The sequence below is a fragment of the Lissotriton vulgaris genome, chromosome 6 (assembly GCF_964263255.1).
Source record: "Lissotriton vulgaris chromosome 6, aLisVul1.2, whole genome shotgun sequence".
Lineage (NCBI taxonomy): Eukaryota > Metazoa > Chordata > Amphibia > Caudata > Salamandridae > Lissotriton > Lissotriton vulgaris.
In genome coordinates, this window is record NC_141694.1 from 1034343665 (window position 1) to 1034354834 (window position 11170).

An 11170-nucleotide genomic window follows, 5' to 3' on the forward strand; every position below is an offset into this window, starting at 1 on the left:
AATTCACAGTGTGCATCTTCTTATAATAAATTTTGGTTTCTGGTGCAACACTGTTTTTATACCCACTTATTGGCACTGCATATCAATCCCTCTGGAATAGTCCTAACTATCTCTGGACACTTCTACACTTACCAGAGGTTGCCTCGGGTGAGGCAGGCATATAGCACGTTACTTGACAACCCGATGACTATGCCATGATGCTAGAGAAGGGGCGGATCAAAAGATACACCGCAACAACAAAATCACAGCGTCTATGAGGGTTGTCAAGGAATAACCAATGGTTATTGTAGATACAAGTGTCCATTCTCTTCTGTGATTATTAAGGTACCTATTCAGGGGAACTGAATGGACGTTAATTCCTCTTCCCTCCTTTGATAAGAGTCTTTAAGCAGCGCACAGCTGCGGGAACAGAGCACCTTCACTAACAAGTTTCTGTTAGTATCTAGGTATACCTCTTCTCGAGATATAGAGCTTTGAACGATGGAGAACAATAATGGTTTAAGTTTCACTGGTGACGATATAGATGAAATCTTAGCGGCTCAGCCACTTTTACAGAATGCTGACTTTACACAAGCCATTGCCCAAACGGATGAATGGGACACTCTGACCAATAAGAAAAGAGAACAGATCCGAACTGCTATACACGGAATCCTCATGACTGAGTATCTGAGAACAAAATCAGCACCTAGAGGACTATGGATTTCTAATGCCCCTAGAATCTTTCTTCACGACCTGGCCTTCCATCGAGATTGGTCCTCCATATCTTGGAAGTGCACTTTGGACTATTTAGTCCTCATAATTAAGACAGCGAAAAGATTATCAGAGGCACTACTCGCAGAAATCTAAGCATGTGAAACCCAACTGAAAAGTAGCATCAATCCCCAAATTTATAAAAAACGATTGGATGAGATCACGAAAGAAATGGAAGAAACACAGGAGTTCCTGATGCAAAATAAATTACAAAAACTGGCTAAGGATCTAAAGAAGTTCTGCCAGGAACGTATGCATCCGTATTCGAAAGAAGATTATTCAGTGATAGACATCACCTCAGATACTGATTCGACAGGTTGGTCCTCGGATGGCTCAGAAAGTAATTCGGATCAACAAACGCCAAGAAGAGGACACAATAATCCGAGAAACAGAGGCCCCAGACGTGGTCATAGAGGAAACAGATGGCAAAGACCACCTTTTTATTCAAGTAATTCCATGCCTTACTTCCAGCCATTTATGCCCCCATTTGGTGGTTGGATGAATCCCTATAATTCTGGGAATGAACAACAGCCGCATATGAGCAATCAGATGTTACCAAACCCCACCCATCAACACCAGCCACTACAGCCTTTTTTAGGAAGAGGCCAAAACCAACCAAGAGGCAAAAAGAAAAATCTGACATGGCAAGACCGTCAATCCAATGTACAAACACGACGTATGGCATTGGCACAGACAGATACGAACAAGAAGAGTCATTAGTGGTGAATCTGACCAACATTGATTTGACTAAAGATCAGACAAATATCCTGAATAAGGGTCTGGGGTTTGTCCCCACTCCACCGCTTGACCCATTCAAACTAAAATGTGAACTGTCAGAATTCTGCAGAACGTTAAAGTTGAAGGCCTTTTTTGATGGATCACCCATTAGAGGAAATGATGGTGACACAACATTAAGAAGAAAATCCAAATTCTCACCACCAACCAATGTAGTACCCATTGAGATATTAACATTCGAACAGGCGATCCTAACAGGAATTGACAACTTGGATAGCAAAAAGAAAATGTTTCAAAACCTTAACAACAAAGAGAGACGAGCCCTGGAAGAATTGAGAGATAACGATCACATAATCATAAAGCCTGCAGACAAGGGCGGTGGTGTCGTGGTTCTCGCAAAAGAAGGGTATGACCAACAATGCCTTGCGCTACTATCCGATAAGAATTTCTATAAGAAGCTGGATTCTGACCCAACTGAAAGACTCACCAACACCATTGCAATAATGACCCACGAGGCGAAAGTGAATGGATGGATTTCCAAAAGGGAAGCAGACTTCTTGACACCGAGAGGACCTAAAGTTCCTTTTTTCTATTCATTACCCAAAACCCACAAGAACAATTCTCCCCCACCGGGACGACCGATAGTTTTGGGAATTGGTTCGCTCTTGGAACCTCTTTGGAAGTTTGCCGATGAGTACCTCTAACCTCTGGTACAGAAAACCCCTACTTACCTTAAAGACACTCGTGACCTGTTAATCCAAATTGCCAACAAGGAATTCGACCCGAAAACCATGATCCTAGTAGGATTAGATGTCGAATCGTTGTACACGAGCTTGCCACAAGATGACACCATGCAAATGCTCGAAGATCTTCCGTTCCTTGAAGAATGGCCTCATCAAACTCCTCGCCATTTTATTCTAGAGTGCTGCCGGTTAGCGCTAAAAGAGAACTACTTTGAATACAATGGTCAACTCTTTTTGCAGTGCCATGGTACTTCCATGGGAAGCGCATTTGCGCCCTCGGTAGCCGGATTGTATGCAAGTCAATTTGAACAGAAATTCGTCCTAAACAATGACAATCCCTACGTCTCCAGTATATTATACTGGAAACGTTATATCAACGATATTCTGCTAATCTGGGATACTAACAAAAACTTGACAACATTCATGGACTGGCTCAATGGAAGAGACCGCTGGCTCAAGTTCACTTTCACTGCGAATAAGGAGAGAATTGAATTTCTGGATGTCACAATTTTTTCTGAAAATGGGAAACTAGAGACCAAGACGTACACCAAGCCGACAGCGAAGAACAGTCTCTTATCATATTCCAGTTTTCACCCCCGGCCACTCAGAGACAATCTTCCTTACAGCCAATTCCTCTGACACAAACGCAATTGTAGCAAAGAAAGTGACTACAGACAACAAGCTACAATCTTGAGTAAAAAACTACAAGCAAGGAACTACACTCCCCAGACAATCTCCAAGTGCAAAAAAAGAGCTAAGAACCAGCCAAGGGAGTGTCTGCTACAGAGTTACCAAAAGGAACCGATAAAAGATCTGGTTACATGTGTCACTATGTTTTGCCCTGCTACGTATCAAGTACAGAAATCGGTAAGAAAAAATTGGCAAATAATCACTTCAGGGACATACAACTGGCCCAAGCCAAGATTTGCCAACAGGAGAACCAAGAACCTAAAAGATGTGTTAGTGCATACCCGTCCGAAGAAGAGACCCATTATGAGCATTATAAGAAACATCAATATGGCCCCAGTAACTGGTCACTTCCCTTGTGGCACCTGTGGAGTCTGCAAATTTACCAACACTACAAAGACTCTTCAACTCACTCAAGACTTGGTTTGGACACAAAGGCAGCATACGAACTACAATTCCACCCACGTGGTGTACCTCATAACATGTCCCTGCCAGCAAAAATACGTAGGCATGACCTGTCGCAAGATCAAAATACGTATAGGAGAACACAGGAGCAATGTAAGACTAAAGAAAAACACAACCAAACTTTGCACACATTTTATTGAGGCTGGCCACTCCTGTGATGATCTAAGATGGACAATTTTGGAGATGTTCCACGATAAGAACAACAATGAAGAACAGATCCTCTTTGAAAAGGAGCAAAGATGGGTAAATCGACTCAAGACCCACATATCTGGGATGAATGATAATATTCCATGGCACCAGTTTTACTGACACTATTCTAATATCAGAATTTAGTGATAAACATCTGTAGAATTACTATTCATCCGACAAAAATTGTCATATTTTTTACCCCCTTTTGCTCCCCTGTCCTAGCCGATAGAGTCTGTCAGTGGTGGAACCCAACATCAGTACACTGAGACACTGATTGTGTCACGCTTACAGTGTTAGCTGTCCTGGCGAATATCAACATCTTTAATATGTCAGATGTTATTATTAATCCTCAACACTTTAATAATGTCCCCACTTGTAATATCTATAATGGTCTATTACCGACACTGAATAGCACCTTACTTCCCCTTTAAAACCTCCAATCTGGGAAAAACACGGAGCGAAAGCACGAACCCCTCGTCGCTTTTCATGGTATTAACCCCTTCGATGCTGGTGACGGAACCATTCCGTCATCAGTCACGGTTGAGCTGTGCTGATGACGGAATGGTTCCGTCACGACCACACCCATTATCATTGGGGCCCAGCACAGGGGGAAAATTCAAGCAGCAGCGATGTGGTTAAAATCGGAAGTAGAAGGTACCTCCTCCTTCCCAGGGGCAGAGTCAGCACTAGCAGTAATTGCTCAGCAACACGGGGGTAAGAATGGCGCCGTGCGCATTTGCTTAGAGGCGGTGGCTTTTAACATAGCTTCTCCTTCATGCAGTATCATTTGCTCTGACTATTCCAGCAAACGCCGCGTGTAATGCGACTCTCTTGGCCGCCTGAAGTAGAGAGATTAATCGGCAACCAAGGTAAAGTGAACACTGCTTTGTATTTCCTTTTTGCCGTAATCTGTAATGCACTTCTGCACCATGTACCAACCTTAGTCACCCTCCCTTAACAACAGTAAACGTGGCCTATACGTGGTCCCAATGTAGCTTTACATATACGCGTGGACTAGGATGAACCACGCATCTATAATCGGGTGTTTTTTCCATTCGCACGTAAGCCAATGTAACAGCAACAAACTGCGCAGCCGACATTTTATTGTATAAATGTGGCCCATTTGACACGAGTTGGCGTGCCTTAGAGTATTTTGACCCTGACTCACACTGCAAACAATTGCATCCATACGGACTTTACAATCCGTTGTAACTTACTGAATACCCGTAAATTGCACAACACTTCACCTTATGCTGTCATTCTTGCATTTACCTTATTACTGCCTTGCACGAAGACCTGAACAACCGCCTGGTGCTGTGGCGCATTTTTACAAACAGTTTAACCAGCGATCCTTTCGTTCTCCTCCCCCTCTTCTTAGCTCTTATTTCGTCCCAGTGCCCATAGTGTGGTGCATACAACATAGATACGAATAAATGACAAAATATTCATTTATCTCTGGATCTAACCACAGAGACTATCTGTGTATATGCTATATGCTGCTAACCATTGTGACATTTTAAATTCTAATGTTGACTGTATTTTGTTTCCAATACACAGGAATCTCAGTATGAGAATCTCATACCCCTTATTGAGAACTACACTAATTGTGTGAGTATCAAGTTTATGTTTTTGTCCTGACGAAAGCTCTACAGACCCTTGCGGGCCCAATAGAGCTGAAACATGTTGACCTACTGATAGAGTTATATGGTAATCCTGTAACTCGATTACCGAATATACCACTATTCCCCCTTGTTTTAATTCATAGTGTGCAACTTCTTGTAATAAATTTTGGTTTCTGGTGCAACACTGTTTTTATACCCACTTATTGGCACTGCATATCAATCCCTCTGGAATAGTCCTAACTATCTCTGGATACTTCTACACTTACCAGAGGTTGCCTCGGTGAGGCAGGCATATAGCACGTTACTTGACAACCCGATGACTATGCCATGACGCTAGAGAAGGGGCGGCTAAAAAGATACATCGCAACAACACTTTACCTGACTGTGAATCAGTGTGTTTTAACAATCTAATTAGAGGAGCAAGTCAAAACATGGAGTGTAGCCAATGTAAATCAGAAATGTCATCAACATTATTTATACAATGATAAGGACAGTATGTAATTGTAATGCTGCAACGTAGTAGAGCTGATGGAAGAAAATTGGAAACTTTAATTAAAAAAGTTTGTAGCTTGTCAAGTTTCAATATCAGGAAGAACTTTTGTAGCAATTATTTTTCATGCAACATCTTGACATTACATTGTTTATTTAAAATGTCTGAAAGATTGGATACATTGTAATGATAGTCAATTAGTTTTTAAGCAACGTTTGCCTAAAGAGTTACCAAATTCTTACCTAATATTTTTAAAGCCAAAAATTTTAGATCAGAATTTGGCCTTTCATGATTACTGCTGTTAAGGTAGATTAGTCTGGTGTTGTAGAGTATTTGGTAAGTGGGGGTGAGGAGCTTGAAGGTGATCCTCTTGTTGATATTGAGGCAGTGAAGGTGTATCAGGTGGTGGATGATGTGGCTGCAGCAGGGGACATTTTAGATCAGTCAGGTGGAGGTGTTTTGGATTTGTTGTAGTCGTTGTAGGTGTTTGGCTGGAATTCCTGTGTAGAGTGTTTTGCCACAGTGTAGTCTGCTGCTGATGAGGGCCTGTGTCACTGTTCTTCTTCTTTTGGTTAGGATCCACTTGTAAATGTTGTGGAGGCTGTTATAGCAGTACAAGGAGATGGTGTAGACTTGCTAACACATGGAGAGGGAGGAGTTGAGGATGAATACTAGGTTGTGGATGGACATGATTGGTAGGTGTTGGTACTGTCCACAGTGTAATCAGCTAGCAGGAGTCGTCTGAGGCTGAGGGGGTGGGTCTGAGGATGAGTACCTTCATTTTGTGTGAGTTCATGTTTATAAAGCTGCTCTTTATGTAGTTGGTGACATCCTTCATTGTGTCGTGGAGGTTGTTTTTCATGGTATGTGGCTTCTTGGTGAGTAAGAGAATGAGCTGGGTGTTGTTGGAGTAGGAGATGTTGTTGAGGTTGTGATGGTGGGCTATTTGTGTGAAGGTGGCCATGTAGATGTTGAATAGCGTCGGGTTGAGGGATGAGCACTGGGGGATGGAGCAAATGATGTCGGTGGTTTTGGATCAGAAGGCTGGGAGGCAGATGCTCAGGATTACTATTGAACAATTTCCAAAGTAAGAATTTGACGCATACTATTTGGCCGTGGGGAAAAGTATGTGAAACCAATTATGAGTTTTTGTTGTATATTTTGTCAGCATATATTTGTTATTAACATTATTTACAGTGTATGAAAATTAATCATAATGTTTGGTTATTTTATGATTGTTTGAGATGTGTCATATTTACGTAAGAAATTGTTCTTAGAAAAAAACATTTAAGATATGTTTTATTTCTATTTTTTAGATTGTTATTGAGAATTTGAATCGGTTGTTTTAAGATAATCTTATTGATTGTCTTTTTTTTGCCCGTTGTTATGTGATGAGTACTATTGAACTCACTGTTTCTAGTGAAATTCAATATATTATGAGAACAGAAAAAAAGGCAAATTTAATACTTTACAAATGATTTTGTGTTGTAAAAGATATATTGTAACTGTATTTCTTTGTGTCTTCCACACATGGTAATTTTATAATATATATATTTTGTTATTATTTATTATGCTTAAGGTTAGTACAAGTAACTGTTAAAATGTGCTTCAACTAAGCTGAAGTAACAAAACATGGATGTAGAACATAAGTGTGTAAAGATGATTTGTATCTTTTAAAAATATTTCAAAAAATTATATACTGAGGGGCAGATTTATGTTAACTGGCGCATCCCCAGGGATGCGCCTGTTAACGTGCGCCACAGTGCGCCACAGCTCCGCCACCCATGGTGCGCCGCATTTATAATGCGGCGCACCATGGTGCAAAAAACGGCACAGATGCGTGACGCATCTGTGCCGGAAATGTGGCGCATTGCTGGAGTTGCGTCGCAAGCGCGATGCAGCTCCAGCAAGGCTCGGAGGTGCCCCATCTACACAATGCTGCATCAAGACCTACGCCTGCCTTAAGCAGGCGCAGGGTTTTGACGCAGCATTGGCCTGAAAATGACTGAGTGAAATCTCATAGATTTCACTCAGCCACTTTCAGGAGGCGTTCCTGCGCAGGAACGCCTCCCCTGCGCAGGAGCGCCTCCTTATGGCGCAGGGCTTTACAACGTGACGCATCTCCTAGATGCGCTACGTTGTAAATAGGGCGCATTGTGTGCGCCACAGTTGCATCAAATAAAGTGACGCAATTGCGGCGCAAGGGCATCATAAATCTGCCCCTGAGTGTATCTGTCAGAACCCCTAATCAATCAGTGGATACGACAATGACTTATCTAAACCCTAGCTGGCGCAGGAGAGATGAAGAATCCGCAAGGAAACAGACTTGGAGGGTTTTAGTGCAACAGAGGAATTCTAAGATGGCCGCCTCGAGGAAAGACGTGGTGGCGGTCTAGTCATTTACCACACAGCTGTGGGGAATCCTTGGTGAGGCGCGCGCTCCTTAACGAGTGAGCACTTCACCTAAGGCGTTCCTGAGTTCAGACCCGTTTTCAATAGCTCCATAGATATTCCTGAAGAGAAAGCACAAATATTTCTGAGAGAGTTAAAGAAGGTTCCCGGTTAAACTTACCTTAGTTATCGTGCCCGCAACTAGAATTCAGCTTCCGAGATGGAAGAAGCCCAAACATTGCACAGCGGTTGATTTTCCCGTCGCAGCTCCTTCCGGGCAGACGGACTCAGTCGTGTTCGGCACTTAAGAGCAGAGAGAACAAGAAACCATACAAGAAAGCTAAGTGATACGCTATATTTGACAAAAGTATATTCTTGGAAAATAATCGTATGACAAGTTACTGAGTGACTAAACTTACCTGACATTATAGACAATATTGAGTGTATTCAGTCAATGTATTTTCTCTAACCTAAAACAAGAAACGATAACATTTGTGTTAAGCAAGGTCTTAAGGGAAAAGAACACATTGAGTAAGGATTGGAATACCAGAAAGACTCTTCAATTAAGAAGGAACATTAGTGAAAAACACAAGATATTCAAGGATTGACAGAATAGATAACAAGCAACTGCAAAAAGAACGGTTGGTAGAAGAACACAAGGAAAATAATAATATCAAAATTAGACAATAAACTGAGAAGCCTAGGTTAATGAATGTTATGTAATTATAGGTTATCAGCAGTGAGAAAAATAAAGAACCGCAAGCTACAAGGTTGCAGATAAACACTAGAGGAGAGACTAGTTCGAAACACCAAGGGGTAGGTAATTAGTAGCGTTAGACTAAATTATAGATAAGGAATAGAGATAGAGTAGGGTAGGTTATTAAATAATTGTTCTTTGTTAGTTTCCGTTATGTATGCATGTCAAGGGATTGTCTGTGAATAAAACAAGACAGCCAGAGAGAAGGTGCCAAGGAGGAAATCCAGAGGTCGCGAGCCATTCTCTTCTTCTTTATTATTTTTTCCCATCCCCCTGCACCGTGTTTCTTTTTTAGAGATTAGATTAAAAAGTTTGGACTCTGGAGGATCCTGGAGGGGGAGTTGGGAAATTGCGTTATCTGTTCCTGTGCAAGTATCCGGTAAGAGTTTCTGGGCTTACTGTTCCTGACAGTACAAGTGTTCTATTCCAGTTGTTGTGAGTATTTTCGACTTATATAAGGAATTACTACTTTCTAATTATGTTAAAAGGTGAGTACTGGATAGGTCTTTAAGAGTTTATTTTTGTAAAAACACATGAAGTATTCTAAAAGTAGTGTGATAATGATATCTAAATATACACAGATACACAGTGTTATTCTGGAGAATCAATAGTATCTCTTGCATTTTACTAAAACGTATTTATTATTTTGGAATGGGTACAGTGAATAGACATATTCTACATTTTTTTGTACTGTATTTTACTATAACAGCCTGAGTCTTTTCCTATAGTCATAAGGAGTGACTGGTTTCAAAATTTAAGAAAACCTAAGAACAGGTTATCCTTATAAGTAATTATATCTATATAACTTTGTAAAGGAGTAAAACTCTACTAATGGAATGTTATTAGACAATGGTATTTATATAATATTTTTTGTAGGTCAAAATAGGTGAAAACGCTAGTTTTGTATTATATATTACGAAAACTGATAAAATTAACTGTTTATATTTTTATACAAGGAGCAACAACATAAAGGAAAAATTATGGAAAGAGAACAGCCTCATACTGAAGAGATTTTGGATATTACCTTGAGTGTAGTTGAAGAACTAATCATATCTGTCACAGTCAATGAGAGTGAAGAAGGGGAAGTTAGTGCTGCAGACATGAGCTATGATTTCGAAGACAAAAGCTTTGATGTGGATTTTCTGGAAGCATAAAATTATGTTGAAATTTTAGAACAAATTAATTCTGAAACTGCTAACGAGGGAATTGATGTGTATAAAATACCTGATGAACTTGTTTTAGAAGGTCTGTAAAATTATGAGATATGAGAAGAATACATTTATGGTTTAAAAATAATAAAGGTTTGGGCACTATCTACTAATGTATTCATTGTACTAAAAGTGAAGCACTTATAAATTTAGTTGTACTTTCTTTACATTTTTGTATTGATTTAAAATATGCAAAGTGGATCTGAGGGTATGGATTACCTAAAATCCCTATAGAGTATACATGCAGTCTTCTATGCACCTGCAAACTTGTGTTTTATACCTTCAATTCCCCAGTCTGTATCCTTAGACTTCCACCAAACCCTCTGACACTGCTGTTTTAGTATTGTAGTGAGCCAGTCAGCAGTATGTCCTTTTCCATTGTACCGAGGTAAAACTGAAGCTGTAATACATTTAGTGAGGTACTTTCTTTGCAGAACTGTAATGATCCACTCACTATCTAGATACTCATGGATTAAAACAGGCCTCAGCCCATAGACTGTTTCAAACCCCTATAGACTGTGCATGCACTGTTCTATGCACCAGCAAACTTATCTTTTATACCTTCAATTCCTCAATGTGTATCCTTACACTTCCAGCATACAGTATCATACTACTGTTTCAGTATTGTAGTGAACCATATAGTAGTATGTGTTTATCAATACATTGTTGTAAAGCTGCTATGCATTCAGCCATACACTCTGCTTGTAGAATTCTAATAATTCAGTCAGTACCTCAGTACTCTTGGTGAAAATTGGGCCTTAGGGCTTGGACTGCTTGAATCTCCTATAGCCTATGCATGCACTGTTCTATGCACCTACAAATTTACCTTTTATATGTTCAATTCCCCAGTATTTATCCTTACACTTGCATGAAACACTCTGTCATTCCTGTTATAGTTTTTTAGTGACTCATTAATCAGTGTGTAGTAATCCATTCACTATATTCAAACAGTAATCAGCAGTTGTACAATAAGTGGTACATCCCCACAGATTTGCCAGTTATTGTGCACTGTGACATCACCACCATGGATGCACTGAATTTACAATGTGGTGTATTATGGGGGAAAAACAGTACAGATATGTGATGTATTTGTGTTGTGAAGGTGGCACATTGCTTGACTTGCGTTGGAAACA

The 11170-nt window shown here is 40.3% G+C and overlaps 1 pseudogene; it reads left to right on the forward strand.

Annotated features, from left to right (window-relative positions):
- Positions 1-480: 480 nt before the first annotated feature.
- On the forward strand, positions 481-1470 carry LOC147708377 (uncharacterized; annotated as a pseudogene).
- Positions 1471-11170: the final 9700 nt, after the last annotated feature.